Genomic DNA, 18,107 nt, shown 5'->3' on the forward strand with positions numbered 1-18,107 from the left:
GGAAGACACCGTAGCGAGTAGCATTTGCAAGCACAAAGAGAAATAATGACTAGTCCAGTGTTCAACTAATATTTGCTTCCAACTTTTCCCCGAGATTTTTTCTCCGAGAATGCTTCCCTTTGTCATTCGGTGAGAGCCGGTAGACACGACGTTGACGACGCTGGCCCGGTTCGGCTTGTCAGAAAAGTGCTACGCTCGTAGCGAAAGATCCGGGCGTCGTTGCAGAAAAGCTAGGCTTAAGATGGCGAGTGCCACCGTCTGTTGTCGTCTTGTGTACCGTGGAACAAAGGATTTTAGTTTCGCCAGTCGTAAGGTTGGCCCTGTGTACCGTCTTCCTTTTGCATATCTGAGAGACGCCCGCCTACTACGCGCGACGCTCTTCGTTTACGTTCGCTTCCGTTTAATTTTTTCTTCTTTCGGCTCTCAGGACTAAGGAAACGTTGCTCTTCCTCCGCTTTTCGTTATCGTGACTAATTTGTCTCATCCGGCACATTTCAGGATTATCGAGAATTTACTGACGGATAAACATTATCAAAATCCATTTATGCAAACAAGCTTTCGTTGTATTTATTAAAATTGTATAACGTTGGTAAAAACTATTTTACAAGAAATCGATACAAAACAATGATTTGCCTCACTCTCAATGCTCGCTTACAAGTGCCCAGTTTCACACACGTCGCTCTTTCGTTCACTCTTCAATCATAAAGTATACAAACTATTTAGACCATTCACTCGTGTCACACTCATCTCTCATACAAAATATCACTCACTTCATATTTATGACAACCAGTATCACAGAAACAAAGTCAGTTTTTCCTCGTCAACTTTTCATTTAAATTCAACAATTATTTGCTCCAAACGGTTTTGTCGTATTTTTCTAGATAATTTTGGACAGATTAATCTCGGAAATATTAATAATCCTCAGCGTTGCGTCAGACAGTAAATTTCAAAGTTCTTTAGGAACGCTCAGTGACCTTTTTGCCTCTCTCGGAAGCAGGAGGTTGCAAACTATGCGTCGGTAGAAGGGTGACCATCGGATCCACCCTATATCTAGTTTAGTGGTCCTGGTTTTTCGAGGGTGGTAGTTGCTGGTCGCGATGGTGGTGGTGAAATCGAGTTAGCCAAATTAACCATGAAATAGACTCCCTCCGCCCTAGTGTCTGTCTATCTCGTCAGCCGCTCGTGTCGTTCGCATCGTTCCACGACCACTAACCAAAGCTAACCAGTCCCGCAGGGCTTTTTAGGGCCACTGCACGCAAAATTGAAGTATCGAGACCAAAGAAAACGCGTAGGTACCGTTCTGCATCCAATTCCTGGGTACTTTGGATCATCAATGTTCCTATCTATGGTAAACGATTACAATAATCGATTAAAAATTACTCTTACTAATATAAAATTTGTCGTACGAACTTTATTAATCTCTTAAAACAATCGTTTTTTCTCACTATGTTATAATCTGGGGGTTTTCATTTTTCTGTACAATGTATTTATTATATTATTGAAGTAGTTTTTGCAAAAATATCGTGTCTCTTGCCTCCTTGTTTTATCCTTACTATCTTCTTCTGTGTGAATCAGAATTAAATTGAAAGCTAAAAACAGTTGCATATTACATTCGTTACTATGTAATCATCAAATAGAACATAAGAACGTTTAAATCCTATTTCTTATAGCTTCACTTATCATATATCTTTCTTTCCTTTCCCATTGGTCTTGTTTTAGAATTTGGAATAAAACGAAAGAAATGTTACTATAAGGATTTAAAAAACCCTGAGTCAAATAAACATTTGTAAAAGAATTTGAAATTGCCAGCTATCTACATCGATAGTCTCTGATATTTTTCTTGAAAGAATTACTTTTAGTTCAGAGTTTAGTTTTTTTTTCAATTGTTTATTGGAATTGTTAATTAGACGATAGTAACGTTGGAACTATTTCGCGCGGTCTGCTCCGAATTAAAGAAGTTCTAACCAGTTCAATAACCCAAGTGAACATCTCTGCCTTGATTCATGAGCACGATGATCCCATTGACAAATAAGAAGGACGCGGGTCGGCCTTTTTCTCATTAGCGGCACTTTGAACTAACCCGCCCACGTTATGACAAACTAGATTAATTTTCTGTCCAAAAGGGACCGCCTTCTCGATCGTTTGTTACGAAATTTCAACTGTCAGAAATTGCTGCCTCGCTGACCGTAGCGCTCGTAATGTAAAAACCGGCGTTTAACTGGCCGCGTCGCAAACAAAATTGCTCGTATCATTTGTGGCGGTTCGTTCTATGCGTTTGTTGTAACATTTTTACGCGAACTCGACGTCGCTTTTGCCGATGAACGCGATCGTTTTAATTGAACACGTCACACGGACGAAAACTCGACGTAAACTCCGCGTTAGTATTTCTTTTTTTGGTGACAGTTTTTCGTAAAAGTTTTACAACTCGAAATTAATTTTGCGAAAAATAATGTTGGTAATTTTTGAAAAGATTATCCTTCGAGTGAATGATGTTTTAGAATTTTCATTTTCAATGCTCCATGTGTAATCATTTTATCATTTACTCTGAGCAAAGACAAATACGAAATACATCGTTACGAGTATTTCTCAAAAAAAGTTGTAAGGTCGTTAATACTGATTTGGAAGATCTAATTATTATCGCGAAGACACATTTAACGGGGCGAGTAGATGGATTTTTGTCGTGTCGCGAGCATCACTCAGGGGCATTATTATTTACTCCTCGCGGTGAACGTTAGTATCAAGATCAGAATTTAAACACGTATAGCTAGCAATAAAACCGTCGGTGGACGTTAACGTGGACTCGATACGTTTTAAATCATTTCGTCGCACGTGTCGTTGGATGTCGTACGCCGGTGCGTTTCTAATAACTTTAATTAACTCCCGGAGTCGTTATCGACGCGTTGGCTTAACTGTAACGTGCACGCAAGTACGTCCGGGGAATACCGAACGTCGAATGTTCCCCGTAGCGATACTAAACCCGGAGCAGCGACGCTGTAAAAGCGGGCCCACAGAGGAGGTGGACGTTTTCATTGTAAAAATCGGGATCCGGTTAAAAATATTCAAAGGTGGGAGCGATGGCCGTAGAGGGGTTTATAACTCACGTCAGGCAGGTAATTAGCCGCTTTTGCCCAGCTGTAATGGACCCGCTAAGGCACTAAGCGAGACCCTTAACTTATTTAAATGAACTGGTAACCCATGTCCATGTCCAACGTGAGCCAGACACGAGGCAATATAGAAAAACCATTTATAAGGGCACTATTCCGGATGCCTAAGATGCTCCTTTTCGTTTTGCTATACTTTGGACTTCGCAGCCATCAGGCGATCTATTTTTTCGTGTCGACAGGTACGCAACAACGTGTACAGCGTGGTCGCGTTTAGTTGGTTTTGCACACGAGTGGCAGCTCGCTTAGGTCATTTTACTTACATTAAAACCGCCTTAACGATCTTGGACACGTTGAAATCTTAATGAACAAATTATCGTATCGCGGGCTAAATATCCGCTACGCTCGGAACCGCCGCGTTCCTTCTGTTTTTGCAAAACATTCCGCCGCTTTGGTAGATCGCGGGGTTAACGAAGACATTATGGTTATTGCTTCGCGCGGTTATTAACGATCTTGAAATATTAATCGTCGCGACAATTGTATTGTTTACGGAACATTTAAACACCGTGGAAGCAAATTATTCGAAGACATCGTACTGCTTGCTTGGAAAATTTTATCTCTTTTGATACCTTTAGAGTTTCTGGAAACCCAATTTTTTAAATCATTCATCTCGCTGCGAGGGATTATAAAAATGATCAAACTCATGATAGAGTCGATGAAGGCTCAATATTATGTACAGTCTGTAGAAATTATAGAAAGATTAAATAGTAAGCAACAGATAAAAGATTCACAGTCTTCTATGACTATTCATAATTTTACTGAAAATTAACGCTGCGACGTCGAAAATTGGTAATGTCTATTTTCGTTATTGTCGATACTTGTTGAGCCGTGAATTTATTCTGCAGGAAATTCAAAGTATTTGTTTGTTGGTTTCTCGCCTTTAAACGCGCGGGGTCGTGCATTGATTTGTTTTCGATGGAATTTAGGGACGTGTCCAAAGGGCGAATATTGATTTTATGTTCGGCTGTAAAAGTGTGATTTGAATTTTGATTGCGGGCTGGGAGAGATCGCGTAACAGGATAGTGCACGCTTTGCCAGACGCACAAGAGCCCTTCAACCGACGCTTACTCGACTGGAAAATTGAAGGAATACACTTTTAAAGTGCCGAACTTGAAGACCTCCTGACCGAATGGGACTTGCATTTAAGAGGAAAAGCTGCGTGTTTCTTTCAATCGACGAAATCGTTTACGTTCGAGCGAAAATATTTATATTCCCGACGAATATATCGTAACAATATTTTCGATACCAGAGAAATGGGGTAAACGTTAATTCCTTGGTCGTAAATAACTGTTTACGCATTTATTTTCGTCGAAAGGATCGGTATATTTTTCCTCATGCCGCGTATAATATTATTATGCATAATAATCGTTTCTCTGATCACATTAATTATAGTAACATTCCCGGTCGTTCGTTTGGTCCCTTTGTCTCATTTGATATTCAGAGTGTTTTATTTTTATGCATTCTTAATACGAAAATAAAAAGGAAGTGACCATCACGACGTAGGCGTTTTTCTAGGTGAATCATCTCGGTCTGATTACGATCTTCAGCGAGGCATAATTCGATAATGATACGAGAGCACCGATTTTATCGTCAAAGCATGCTAATTTCGCTTTTGTCGTAACCCACGATGCCTATAATCTGTGGGGGCTTAAAAATAGGCATTAAAATATCATCATAGATCTCTTTCATTACCGGTATCGGGTCTCTAGTTTTCTATTGTCAACTCACACTTTGTAATGATACGTCACTCGATTTCTCTCACCGCGTTTTCCGCAATTACCGTCAAACTATCGTCGAGCGTTTCGTTCGCGAATAAAAAAAAAGGCAAAAACAAAGTAAACTCGTAACACACATCGACGCTCGAAATTTATTCGGAATTAAAATTTATTCGAATACGAAGTGGACGTAATGTGTAACACAAACGCAATTATTTTTCCAGATAGCAACGCTCGTCGCGAGCGTTAATTTATTAATTTGTTTCATCGTAATACTGCCTTGTGCATCAATAAGAATTAATTCCGATACGTGTAATTTAAAGATTGATGGAATAATAATAAGGCTCAAGTAGGTTTACAGCAAATTATTTCACTTTGAGCTGTTACTTTATTCATTGGTGTCAGTCAACATTCGTTATGAGACCCCGAGATCCATTTCTGGGGCATTTGCATGCAAAGCTAATACAAATAAACGTAACGTATGACCAGTACATCATTTCGTTCAAGGTTAAAACTACGTTTGTGGACGTAAGACGTTAAATACACTCGCACGGAACTGTTTCGATTTACTTTTTAATGGCGGGGCCTCTATTACTCAATAGAAGGATAAAATCGTTCGCTCAGGAGGTCTTTTTGTAATAATGGAATATATTTTTCTGACGATGTTGGTCATTTAATTATTTTTTATTCTTGAATTCTACGTTATTTTTGCCGTTAGATCCTTTTTAAACCATTCAAGTATCGAAATCAAAGTAAAATTTTATTTGACGTTTACTTGACCGAAGAGGTAAATTTTTATTCGTTCATTGTGAAATATTCTATTTCAGAGTTCAAACATTTATTGTTATTCTGCGAGTGAGAGACAGAAATTTATGTTTTTATTCGAGGCATTGTAAAAAATAAGAAATTTAGAAAGAAAATAATAAGAATATTCACCTTCATCGTTACATCCCTTGCAATTGTTCAAAGACATATTACATATATAAAAGTTAAATGTCTTCGTAAATAATTATTCCTGAAAAGGTTCTGACAATATCTGAGATATTTCTAAAAATATTTAACGAAACTGCTTATCCTCCAAAGACGAGACGTTAAGGCGAGCGCGATTCATCCGTGTGCCCCGGTAGGGATATTTCGTGACGGTCCACGTAACGAAATGAAAATATATTTCGGCCGGTTTGCTCTTACGAGAGCGGATCGAGTGTCCGTCGCGAAAGTTCCGTCAGAAACACCTGGTCGTAATATCGTTAAACAAACTCATAACACGGACGAACTAGCTGTTAATGTGATCACCCGCTGTTCGATCGGTACACACCCATCTAATGATGCCTTCAAACACCTTTCTCCCCGAACCACCCGAGCCGTTACCCCTTTTTTTCGTGCGGCATCAACCACGTCCGCTTCCTCTGTCTCTTCACCCTTTCGTCTCCTTTTGGTTCTCTTAATATCTCGTGGCTCCAATTAGTTCTGAACGCCGGACCGTCCGATTGTCCGTCCCGTCCATCCTCGTGTCTGTCCATCCATTCGTTCGTTCGTTCGTCTGTCCGTGTGGTGCCGTTTGCGCCGTACGTTCCTGCGTTCCGCTCGTTCGTTGCCTCGGCTCGTTCGTATCCCTCAGCTTCATTAAGAAACGGTAATGCGTTTTGTTTCTCTTTTACGCTCTCCTCTACCGAAGGGGAACGAGCTCGGGACTCTTTTAATAATCCCGCAGCACGTTCAGAGATTTATTATTTTCGGACTACGTTGCTGGATAAGTCCATATGGCCGACCCTCCGACCACCACCCCTCCACCCCCCTCTCCTTTTGTCTTTCTCCTTTCCACCGATGACGAAGATCGTCCACTTTTGCCTCTTCTCCTTTGCGTCTCCACCCTGCCCGCAGTCCGCGAACTTCTGTACAGGGTGACCTAATAAAGCGCGGAGGAACCCGGAGAACCTCTTTTCTTCCCTCGAGGAGGATCGATCGCGGAAACTTTCGCGTTAAAATTGAACTTCTCCCGGGAGAATCGCGACGAGCGCGATCGTTTTCCGTTAATTCGTGCCCCGATTGAGTTCGATTTGAGATTCGTGCTCGGAGGAAGACATTCGGTGGTTGAGAGTCAAAGACCGTACCAAGACGAAGGGTTCTTCATCGCACCGGCGTATTTCACGAGGCGGAGAAGTTCAACATGCCGTAAATTATAGCTAGTTTGGCGCCAACATTATTTACGATTCGATAGAGCAAGTGAAGTCCTAGCGCGACTATTATATTTTCGCTGTTAATTGTCCCGCGGATCTCGCGTAAAGTTTTCATTCGTTCGTAGGAACCATATTTGAAAAATGGGGAAAAGCATAACAATTAGTTCTTCGAGACAATTAATAAACAGCGCAAGTTAGGAGTTGCATTTGGGGTCTGATTAATCAGAAAAAAACTTATCAGAGACACGAAGGGTCAAAGTGGTTGAAATAAAAAATAATAATGATGTCGTAACTTAGTTATCACCGATCAAAGAAAGGTCGTCTTTTATGCACGTTTAAGATCTAACAAAGACAGGTCGTTTTTTTTTTTTTAAATGGAAGAACGTCGATCGTGAGATTGTTTTTATAATCGCAGAAAGTTTATTTTTAAGTTTCTATTGGCCATCGTTCGGGTGCCATTCGCACCGACCACGGTGGCTCGATCGAGCCAGAGGATGCTTCTCTCGTTTGGTTATAATTCTTAGGGGACGTATAGCTATGAGCATATTCCGGTCCTTTGATTTAACGAGGTGTGGTGTCGGTTATACTATAAACGGTACATCGGAGCGCCTATAAACCAAACGGGCGAGTCGGTAAATTAGGAACTTGAGACCTCTCGTAGGAAGCCCCTAAAAATACAATTAACGAGTCGTTTAGCGGATATACCTGGCGTAGCTCGCTATTCCCGAGGATGCTTCAGCAACCGTGCAAAATGATCGAAACCGATTCCTCTCTGGTTATTTTCTATCGTAAGATAGCTCGACAGAATTGTTTTCCAGTGCACGATAGAACTGAAATTTCATTAGAAAGAACGAACTACCAAAACTTTGCTTCCAAAGTCCTCGTAATCGTAAGTTCCATTATACAAATACAAGTCACGATAAAAAATATGTGTTACGTATATTCTAACTTTGGAGAGATTTTCTTGTAATATTTTTGTACGTTAATAGCGTATAACACGTTTAAACGATACATGCAAACACAAGTAACCATCAGGTGCATAAATTGATATTTACTGCATTTAGTTGCATGGTAAACGCATGTTCACGTGTTCTAGACGAGTGGTGCTTGTAAAGTACATCCTCGAATACACGTCTTGTTTATTAATTAAATCATTCGTGGGATACGTGTAACCACTTCCGGTACATATCGCGATCGCTGGGTAGATGTTCGAAATCGATTAACTCGAGTGCAAGACCGATCCCTTATAATTCGTCCCCAACTAATAAACTCGCGGGCAATAATTGATCTTCGAAAGCTCGTTAACAGCATATCGATCGAAATAACTCGAATTTAAAACCGATTCCTTGTAATTCGTCCTCGATTAATAAATTCGTGAGTGGTAATTGATCTTCGAGAACTCGTTAACTCGATCGAAACAACATATTTATTTCTATAGACGATCGTTGCTTCGACGATACACCTTTCGATATTCTTCGTGGTTCGATTTTGTGGAAAGTCGATGTCGGGATTACGATTCGATGGGAAGATCGATACCGTGCATCGATAATTTTTTCAAAGACAACATCGTCTCTGCAGTAAATTATGACTAGCGTAGTTTAATATCGCGTCCATAGTGCAGCCAATGAATATAATCCACGATAAATCACCACGGGAATCTGTAGCTTAATGAGTTTTTAGTGGCGGGTTTCACCGTCCGTGATTCATTTTGTTTTTTAATCAATTCATTAACGCTGCGCTCGGATAACCTTTCCACTCGGTTCGCTACCGCTCTCGAATCCGTTCCAATGTTCGGTCGACTTACATTTTCATCAAAACCCGCGAACCCCTTTCTCACGAGAATAATTTCGACGGTTTTAATTAATTTTGATGGCTTTAAATAACGAAACATCTAGTTATTGTCGCTACGGCGACGGTACGGCTGATATGTAATTAACAATAGCAAATTAGAAAAGCGGTTCATTTCGCATCGATGTTTATTTATATCGGTGTCGACGCCGCGTAGAAAAGCAATCAGAACGGAAATTACGCGAACCGTGTTTCGACGTTAAACGAAATTATTTGAGGATTAAATGAATGTAAATTTTTCGTCGCGCGTATTATTTCCCGCACAAATAAACGAATTTTATCGCGACGTTGATATTTCAATCGAACGTTTACCAACAATTTAAATTACGGGGCGAAATACTTTTATGAAATAATCGTACCTAGAAATTAATTTTATACAAATTACGTTGTTGGAATTAATTTTAATTAATCTTCACGAGTATCGAAAAATTGTTACGATTCGAAGAAATTAGGAGAAGGGAGAGCGCGATATGTCGTTATTTGGATCTAGAAATTCAACTTTCCGAAAAGCGTTCGGTAAACTTGCACGTCGTGTTTGGCAAACGAAAGCGGAATATCGCTGGGTTCCAAACGAAGAGAGACGTATAATTGTTTCGTAGAGTCGGGACTTGTACAAACGGCGAGGGGATCGCGCGAAACACAAAGGGTTCGCGTCAAGACGCGAGGAATTCTGAAATTCAAAGTGACGAGAAAAGGTCTGTCGACGACTTCGGTCTGCCAGCAATCAAATATTAAAGTATCGCGCGGCACCAAATATTATCATTCCCGTACGAACGTTATTTGGTGTTTACATTACGCCTGGCGCGTTGAAAACAAGTAGAGGAGAGAAACCGGAATAAATGGCGGACGAATGGGGTAGCGTGGTAACGTCGAAGACGAGCAAGGACCATAGTTTCGTGCTCGTTGTACATAAATAGGAATACGAGGAAGTAAGAGACGAGAGGGCCACGAAGGGCGAGAAGGGTAGAAAGAGAAGCAGAAGAAGGTGTCGGTGCTGAAGCCCTGCGGGATACGACCCCCGTGGTGAGCACACGACTCCCGAAAGAGCCTCCGTTTGGGAATCGCGCCTGCTCGTCGGACGAAGTCAACCTGTCGACCGTTTCTTCTCGAGTCGGTGGCCGAAATTGATGAAGAATGCCCCCTCGGAACGAGATTATAGATTACGACCATTATTAACCACCGATATATCACTTCCGCCGGAGTCAGGGCTACGTCTGTCGCGGACGAGCATTAAGTCGAGTCGGACAAGTTGGTTTTGGCATTTCTCTTAACCCATTCAGCACCATTATCATTCAGATATTCCAGTTCCTTTCGATATCGCGTGACTTTTTAATCACGAAGTTGAAAAGTTCTCAACCCTTCTTGATATTTTGTTCCATCGAGTCCTCAATTTCTTGTAATATAATATTTTTAATCGGTCGAATTTTTGTGATTAACACCAAACCGACTGGTTTTAAAATGTCGTTTAGAATTTCTAACACACAATATTATTTTAGTGTCATTTAACTTCATGACTTTTCTTATAGTATATGTACAATGAATTTCACAATATTCACTTCTATTATTATTGTTTATTTTCTGAGAAAAATATGTAGTCTGTCTTGCCTACCACTATTTTTATATATTTTTTTGTAAAAAACTGGACAAAATTCTGGTTAGTTCCGATGTAAATAGAAAATATATGTATAGCAAAGACGAAAGGAGAGAATCTACAGTTTCCACTGTCATAGAACAGTCTAACAACGCGTATTAAAAATAATTAAACTTTAGACGCGTGCAGTTTCGAAACTACTCATGTTTTATGCATAACTGAGCCATCGTTGGAAGCGGTAAACCTTCCCCTTTAAAATGGTTTTTGGTTTTTGTCGATCCGACTTTCCGTTTTCGAGATATCGTAATTTATGTAAAAGGTAATTTTTTTAATAGGCGCCTCAGAAAGGGCTATCAATGCGTATTGAAAATCAGAAAACTTTAGACGCGTGCAGTTCCGAAACTATTAGTATTTTATTAATTATTGAGGTATCGTTAGAAGCGGCAAAGCCTCCCCTTTAAAATGGGTTTTGGTTTTTGTCGATCGGACTTTCCGTTTCAGAGATATCGTAATTTATGTAAATGGTAATTTTTTTAATTCGACTATCTCTGTCTCCGTCTAACGGTGTCGGGCCTCTTTGTCGCACGTGCTTGGTGTTGCAAGGTCAATGAACTCGCGAGTGCAACAACGAAACGTAAACAAACCCTATCTCCGAAACTAGCCACCCCATCGACTTGAAATTAAAATCGCTATATCTCCGGAACTAATAAAGCTATCGATTTGTTCGAACGCTCATTTTAAAGGGCTTTCCATCCTCCATGCAATGACTATACCAGCTACTATAATTTTTGTTGCCTTCTATGTTTATTTTCACATTTACTTTGACGCTACATACCCAAAGGAGTTTCAGCAATTCCTACTGATCGTACGATTACTGTACGATAAAACTGGACCATAAATTGTTCATTTAATCGAAAATGAATTTAAATACAGGATGTTTTACTAGCCAGCACTTTTTCTTAAATAGTTGTTTTCTCTAGAACTAACTACGGTATCAACTTTGAACAAAATTCGCTTTCAAGGGCGTTTTATCTCCTATCCGATGAAAATTAAAAAATTTTTCAATATAAGAGAGAAGGATATCTTACGAATAAACATCAACACATAACTTTCTATACATATAATGCACAAATTAGAAGTACGTTGCCTCGTAAAAGAAATGAAGTAGCTTTAGTGTTGAGGGGGCTCGAGAAATAGAGAATGTAATTTCATCTTGTATATTACGATTTTTCATTAAAAAGATGTTTATCGAAGCGAAGGAAACTGATTTCCTCGAGGAGTATAACATCCTGGCGATATCAGGCGTCAAGTATCGCGGATTATTTTCACCCAACACGGATACACCATTATCATTAATTTTGATTAACATTGCGCTTTGCTCTCGACCTACCGAACAAAAAGGCACCGTTTCGAAACTTTCTGAAACCATTTTGGAACAGTTCGCTCTCCGAACATACTGCCACCCGTGTCGCAAAGTTTCGTTCGCTCTCTGCACCAGATTTTTCTCTTTTTTGGAAATAAAAATCCATCAAACGACGAGAGTATGAATATGCAGATGAACTTCGTCGCTCTAGACTCGAATTTACACGTGCACAGTTCTCTTCGGATAATTATTTATTGATTCGATTAAAGGGGGAGTATCTTCTTAATTACAATAATTATAATATAACAACGGGTTTGCGGGCTACATAAATCAGAAGTATTTTTTGATACGTGAATTTAAAAAAAATCAAAAGTTCCACTTAAACAATTACTTAGTACATATTACAAAGATAATTATAATTTTGTTATTTTATATTTTGCTTTGAAAAAACGTATTTAAAGTTCGAAGAAAATTATTATTCGACCCGATATTTGAATTTTGATCGTGATCGCAGAGACAGTGGCATTGACATTTATTTATAGCAGCGTTTCTCTTCGAAAATTGCTGGCGGCTCGATAGAAGCAACGTTTAACGAGTCACTATTGTTCGCGATGGAGTTTCTTAGTTCGTTGTTGTGATCGGGGCGAAATCGAACCATTAAGATCCCAGATAAGACGAATTGATAGCAATAAACGACGTCGATCGGTAATTATTGTCTATTCGAAATAATTGCAATCACCGATACGAATGATTTATCTTTATATTAACTTGTGCAAACTGGTTAAACGCAGTAATACTTTACACTCGTGGAATTTATGTAAGATCGTTACATCTGGATTTCGATTAATGCTCAATGAGCGATGGGGACGCGCGATAGCGAAAGTGAATACTCGATAAAACAGTCAATTGGCCGAACGAGATCAGGGGCTTATGTCAAAATTTAATTATTAATGATCAAATTTTTAGATATAAGCTTCGTATACCAGTATTAAAATAATCGATGCTTTTTATCGACGGATTTTATTACTCGACTTCGTTATTCATGAATAAAAATCTAGCAAACGACAAATAAAAGTTTGGTATCTTGGTAATTAGAAAGGGAATAAACAAAAGTTTGTGTAATATTTAAAAATATTGAATTATGATTTCAGATTACTTTAGTTGAAGATTTGAAAGTTATTCAAATAATGCACAACTCTGATTGTGGATTAGTTACGAGGTCTTTGAATTGCACTGATACCAATGACAACTTATTTCGGGTTTTAATTTTTGCTAAAGATTTGGCTTTATTTTTCCAAATCATCGATGTGATTACAACGAATTAAGGCTGGATGGTTAATACGTGTGTCGTCGGATGGGTCCCATCGCTGTTTAGTGGTAACGTTGGTTTGGTCGTCGTAAAGTTGCAAAAGTTCCCGCCTAGCGTGCGATGAAAGCGAGAAATCAACGAGCAAACGTACAGGGCCGCTCGTCGAAAGACGGATCTATTAAGGCCCCGACCGTTGGGCCCGCGGTGCGGGGTTAGACCTGTAATTAACCGGTAGCTCTTTTACTCGCGAGAGAGCGTACTCCTGGCGGTTTAACGGTCTACTTTTATTGGTCGCTTATTGGTTATTTTTGGGCCGTAGCAGCCCGAGGCGCCGACCGCCTCCGGCCAGCGTGCCGTGTAACCGGAAGCCGGAAGTGATGGAGATCCGACACGGATAATGGAAAGTATCATTTCACTGACACTCAATCCTATCTGTCCATACGGCGTTATTGACTTCCAGCTTCATAATTTCCCCATAAACTTTCAAACGATTTCATCGTTAACGTTTCAAGATACGATAACAAGCAACATTTGGTTGCTCGAATTTGTTTCTATCGGATCGAAATTATCTTATTGCATGTAGCTTCAAATTCTGTAAACTATTTCTCATCATCTGTCACGATACGCTTACGTAATTGATAGTTGCAAATACAAATGGAAAGAATTAAATTTTTATTTGTCAGATCGTGAGTCTTTCGTTTGTCTACTGGCAAGTAAAGGTTTTGTTTGAGAAAGTATTCCAAAATTATAATTTGGTATTTTTAAAATATGTAAAAATTCCTGGGAAATTTTTGAATAATTTCTATAAATGCCGCCTAAATTTAAAATTACGTCGACATCACCAAGAAATGCTACGAACCTTTGGAACGGTATAACGCTCGACCACGAAGTCGAAACTCGTATCGAGCTATCGAATTTGGCAGTGATTATGGACTGCGAATTAATGGCTCGTTCAGCGGGTAGGTTAATTTGCTCGTCCGCGACAATTATCGTTGTCCTCGCGGTGCTGGAAGTTGGGCTTGCGTGAAAATGTTCGCTCTATTTTCTTTTCTCTTCTAAAAAATATTTTTGTTCGACTTGAGCGATGATCGATTGATTTGCCGCGATTGGTTTTTATTTCGTATTTACGTTTAATCAAACTACGCAAATCTGATGGAAATGCGTCGCGTGAACGACCACGACATCCGTTTATTTCACGGATATTATTTTCATTATACATATATTCTCGAAACAACGAAAAGTCTTTGCAATTTTCAAAATACTTTTAAACGTTCCGAGATTTTGAACATGTCAATAGTCAGTTCCAGAGAAAATTTTTATTTACGAAATAAAACTGATTAGTAATTATGCAAACATCCTGCATACAAATTTAGATTCACTTTCAATTGAATATACTATTTATAATCCAGTTTTATCTCACGTACCAGTCATATAATTAATAGCAATTGCTGAAACTTGCTTGGATGCATAGAGTCAAATTAGATTTAAAAAATAAACATAGTAGACGGCATAAATAATAATAATTTTTTAAATAGAGTTTTGTAAGACCGTGGAATAGAGTGTTCCGCAATGAAAGGGTTGATACGAACGTTTACAGTCTCCTCGTAGATCAAAACAATGTTCTATTCGAAATTTCGACTAAAGAGTTAGTTTCCATAAACACAGGCATCTTGCATTTTGCTCGTCTCGAAGAACCGATAAGCGATCAATAACGGCGAAACGAAGCTTCCGCTAATAAAATCCGTTATCTATACCGAACGAAATCACCTAACGTAAATTGGATCACCGCTTCGCTTCAGTGTTAGCCTACCTACTCGAGGCAGTATACTTTTGGGTAGGGTCAGCGTAACAAAAGTGAAGCTTACAGTATCATGATTTTAGCTTCGCACGTGCCCAACGAGCCTGTTTTGTTTGCTAAGCGAAGTGTTCTGGAGTACCCGTTGTTTATTAGACGGCACTATTAAGCGCACTTCACGGCCCGTTCGAGTTCGAGCATTCTTACCACGTGCTCGTCGATTTCAAACCAGAAGTATCCGCCCGCTGTCAGCGTGCCCGGTCTTTTGATTAATTAATCGGCCGATACGGTGAATACGGTTCAGCGGGTGTCTCGTTAAACCACGCTGTTCAATTGTTTTCTTAATATATTCGACGCAACTATTTCCATTTCGTAAGCATCCGACTGTGAGATACATTTGGAGATACCAATGTAAAAATAAGATAGGAGTTACCTTCTATTTCTTATAATCGTTTATATTATTATTTATAATACGAGGCATGTCACGAGAAATAACCAATCTTCCGTTGAAATTGATATTTTACGAGTTTTTGAAAATCATCAATTTTTATAAAATAGATATCGATAAGTTAATTTTGTGATTCTGTGGTAGACATAGGTAAAGTGATGAACACAATAATTTTATTTTGAACGAATAAATCGACGTTCAATTTTTTCGAGAACAGATATCGTTTAATGGACCATAGGACTTCGGTATGATCGAATGGTACGGTTGAACGGTTTTACAACTATTATCTGGTTTAATGGTTGCAGCTCTCAGGTTTATGATTATACGTAATTAACGCCATAACGACCGCCTTGGTCAAATTGGATTATTTTTTTCCAGCAACATTTCAATCAAGCCCGTCAACGTCCCCTTGAGCTATATCGAAAGATTCGACCCTGCAATTACTTTGCTAATTAAATCACGATCGCTTCCGCAGCAGATGTTCCTTCGGTCAACGACACGCGACAAAAAATCGGTTCAAGTATTCTTGGAAGAACTTAAACTAATACCTTCGAGACACGGAACTTTTTTGCATCGGAAACTTTATTCCCACCCATTAAGATCGTTTCGATTTTTATTTCTCACGCGTCCTAATTAACATATCTTTTAGTACCATCGCGTCGTCAGATTTTAACGCGTAAATTCGTCTAATTTTAAGGAAAAACTGCATCACAGACTCCAATCCCCTCTGAAATAAAACACGAATATAAACAAAGTAATTGCAAAGCAAATTGCTCATTTTCGCACATCTGCACGTAAACTTCGATTATTTTCGATTCATCGAGGCTACACGATTATTACATTATTCCAACAGGTACCATTTTTATCTTCATTTAATTTAAGTGTTTCAATTTAAAGCATGCAAATGAATTACTTTGTAGCAAGAAACAAAATTGTCACGATCGTATCTTTCGAACGCACGCAATGTACTAAAAACATGGCAGAGAAATGACACATCTGATCAGCAGTTGGTAGCAAGTCACACGTAAAGATAGTCGAGTACTTTTTTTTTTGCACCTTGGTTAAAAAGTAACATATGGATCGCGTTTTGTAGAGAACACGAATGCTCGCTCGTCGTTTGCTGCATCTATATATGGAATATTCTTATCTGTGCATAACCGATGCAATTTGTTGTAAGCGATAACGTTCGGTTAAAGAACATGAAATGTTTTGCGAATCCACTTAATGGTCATCGTTCCCTTATCTGGTCGCATTTATACTTAGACTTCCGTTCATTAGCTATTAGCCGCTTAGCAACTTCAAGGTACGAACCAATTTACATTACGAAAGTATAAATTACAGAACGAAGCTAACATTTTTTCCAGCCGTATGTTTTATATCGTGATAAACTACAACTAGGTTATTAATAACGATGATTTATTATTTTACTCGCGGTAGTGTAATGGGGATCAAATACTTTTGAAAACAATATTTGTGGTAATCGTTGAAAGTGTTTCTTAGGATTGGCTTCAATATTTACTTTATTGGAGACTTCCATCATTATATTAAAATTTGTGAAGTCCAAATTTACTATCTTTTCGCAAAATAATAACACCATTTTATTATTTGGTAGATTGATTTACAAATATACAGGGTGGTCCATACAATTGTTTCAAGTCGTAAGGAGAAAGGTAAATGCTCGAAGAACACTACATTTGTAGAACCCTAGATTTTGTTCAAATTCAACGGTGCAATTAAAAATTGCATCCTTTCTTTAAATGGAAATGCATATCTTTTGTTGCACAATAATATAAACGAGTTACGAATCGTCTGATGACAAAGATGTTAACTCTTTATAGCCCAAATAAACCGTTTCTGAAAAAAATTATGCAATATGACCATCGATAAATACTAAAACGAGATACAAATTAGAAGCAAATTTCAGTGAACACAAATTCAACAGTGCAATTAAGAATTGCATCCTTTCTTTAAATGGAAATGCATATCTTTTGTTGCACAATAATATAAACGAGTTACGAATCGTCTGATGACAAAGATGTTAACTCTTTATAGCCCAAATGAACCGTTTCTGAAAAAAATTATGCAATATGACCATCGATATATACTAATAACGAGATACAAATTAGAAAGCAAATTTCAGTGAACACAAATTCAACAGTACACGTGCAATTAAGAATTGCATCCTTTCTTTAAATGGAAATGCATATCTTTTGTTGCACAATAATATAAATGAGCTACGAATCGTCTGATGACAAAGATTTTTTTATAGCCCAAATAAATTTTCGTTTCTAAAAATAATTACGCAGTACGACCATCGATAAATACTAATAACGAGATACAAATTAGAAAGCAAATTTCAGTGAACACAAATTCAACAGTGCAATTAAGAATTGCATCCTTTCTTTAAATGGAAATGCATATCTTTTGTTGCACAATAATATAAATGAGCTACGAATCGTCTGATGACAAAGATTTTTTTATAGCCCAAATAAATTTTCGTTTTTGAAAAGAATTACGCAGTACGACCATCGATAAATACTAATAACGAGATACAAATTAGAAAGCAAATTTCAGTGAACACAAATTCAACAGTGCACATGCAATTAGGAATTGCATCCTTTCTTTAAATGGAAATGCATAGCTTTTGTTGCACAATAATATAAATGAGTTACAAATCGTTTGATGAGAAAGATGTTAACT

This window comes from Colletes gigas, unplaced genomic scaffold (assembly GCF_013123115.1).
Source record: "Colletes gigas isolate AHSC1104 unplaced genomic scaffold, ASM1312311v1 Colletes_gigas_Sc00024, whole genome shotgun sequence".
In the NCBI taxonomy this organism is placed as follows: domain Eukaryota; kingdom Metazoa; phylum Arthropoda; class Insecta; order Hymenoptera; family Colletidae; genus Colletes; species Colletes gigas.